At 34.0% G+C, this 2,241-nt stretch overlaps 1 long non-coding RNA gene across 1 annotated transcript; it reads left to right on the forward strand.

Moving 5' to 3' along the window:
- Positions 1 to 1,648, forward strand: LOC128296403 (uncharacterized). The gene is made up of 3 exons (XR_008287022.1): positions 1 to 60; positions 525 to 609; positions 1,430 to 1,648. It is a non-coding gene; the product is annotated as an uncharacterized LOC128296403 (long non-coding RNA).
- Positions 1,649 to 2,241: the final 593 nt, after the last annotated feature.

Below are 2,241 nucleotides of genomic sequence, written 5' to 3' on the forward strand. Positions count from 1 at the left end.
ATGGCCGAATATAGCATGGAGAAACCATGGCTAGGGTTTTTCAAGCTTTCAAGCTCGATTGTAAGTCCGTTCTAGCCTCGTTTTTAATGATTTTTACGTTTTGGAGTCCCGTAGCTCGATTAAGCTTATGCTAGCAATAATTCAACCTAGGGTTCATATTTGGAAAAATACCCATAGGTGAAATTTGTGTATTTTGGTGTTTTATGATAGAATATGAGGTTTTAAATTATGTTAGACAACTTGTATTACTCGGTTTTAAGTGAAAACGAGCAAAAGGGCTTAATCGGTAAAAATATCTAATAGTCATAAGTACATGTTAGATTGAGAATTTGATGTTTCCATAGAAGGGAAAAATGATCAGCATGTCATAAAACATAAGAAAATAGGCTGAAGTTTAATTTACGAGCTTTGGGGCAAAAGTGTAAATATGCAAAAGTTTAGGGCAAATCGTAATTTTGCCAAAATATGATTTTGGGTCAATTTGAATAATGTGAGTCCTAATTAGACTATATTTTAAATGATAGAGCAAGGAAAACTGAAATTTGGGCTAAAATGGAAAAATACCAAGTTGTGGACGAAATGGTAAAAGTAGTAATTTTCGCATACGAGGTAAGTTCATGTGTAAATAATGTAGCATAATTGTTATTTTTAAGTTATTGATGTTAATTATATGATATGCTGATTTTTTTATCGTGAAATATTATGCTTTGTGGTTAATGTTGAGTAATATGCAAATTATGTTTATTACTTGATAAATATGAATTGCTACCGAGTATCGGTTCCGATATTCCATGGAAGACGGCAATGTGAGATCGAGGAAAAAAGCCCGTTTGAACCTTAGGAATAGATTAGGATACAAGTGACATGTCACTAGGATGGTTGAGCATCCGAACTCGTTGAGTTGAGTCCGAGTTCACTTATGGATGCGAATGTCCGAACTCGTTGAGTTGAGTCCGAGTTCGTGAAATGTAACTAGGCATCCGAACTCGTTGAGTTGAGTCCGAGTTCACTTATGGATGCGAACGCCCGAGCTCGTTGAGTTGAGTCCGAGTTCACTTAGGGGCGGGTTACATGATTTCTTGATTACATATGAGGCACTTATGTGCAAATTATCCGTATCCGAGTTGTATTCCGATGTGTTCAACGGTGAAATTTCTAGTGAAATGAAAGAACACTTAAGATGCAAGCGACATTTTGGTAATTGTTGTGAAATGGACACTTTGGACAGGTATGTTCTTAACCCTCGGGTTGATAATAGATACAACAACGATAAGGTAGTAAGATGATGAATGATGTTTAGAAATATGATATATGTTTTGGTGATACCATGCTAAAGTTGTTTGGTATATTTGTATTGTTATGTTACTTGTTATTTACATATGAACTTACTAAGCATTTATGCTTACTCCCTTCTCTTTATTTACTGTAGTTTTGAACAAGCCAGCTCGGGAATCGGGACGGGTCGAAGGTTCGATCACACTATCCAAAGGACTTTCATCTAGGTAAATGGCTTGTAAAACTTAAGTATGGCATGTATAGCAATATATTTATTTTGTGTAAATAATTTTATGATATGGCCATGATTGGTTGAGAAAATGTTTGATATTGATAAGTCATGGTGATGGTTAAATTTAGATCATGTTTGATATCATGGAAGTTTAATAGGTTATCTAGTTCATAATAACTCATGAAAAGATGAAATTTGCCTTAAAACAGAATATTGCTGCAGCAATGACATGAATTTGAAAAATCACTAAAAATAGTATAAATGGAATTAAATAATGAATAAGTTATGGAATCGAAGCTTGATGAGTCTATTTTCATATGGATGAAGCGAAACAGGTATATGAGCTATATTTTATGAGATGTTTAAATTTTTGTGAAACAGGGCCAGAGCGATTTCTGGATCCCCTGTTCTGGTTTTGGAAATTCACCATAAATTTTACAAAGATAATTATAAGTCATGCTTTATATGTACAGATTCCTTATTGAGTCTAGTTTTATTAGAGACAAACGGAATAGTCATTGAAGCTCTGTAAAGGGAGATATCTGATTCGTAATACACAGAGGTCAGAGTAGTCAAACCCTGAAACAGGGGAGAATTTAACTAATAAACTGTACTACTTGGCCCAACTAAAAATTCTAGAAAAAAATCAGTAAATAGATATATGAGTCTAGATTTAGGGAAAATTTACGGATCCTGATTTTGAGTTTCGTAACTCGAGATATGATTTTTCTTGT

The sequence above is a fragment of the Gossypium arboreum genome, chromosome 8 (assembly GCF_025698485.1).
Source record: "Gossypium arboreum isolate Shixiya-1 chromosome 8, ASM2569848v2, whole genome shotgun sequence".
Classification (NCBI taxonomy): domain Eukaryota; kingdom Viridiplantae; phylum Streptophyta; class Magnoliopsida; order Malvales; family Malvaceae; genus Gossypium; species Gossypium arboreum.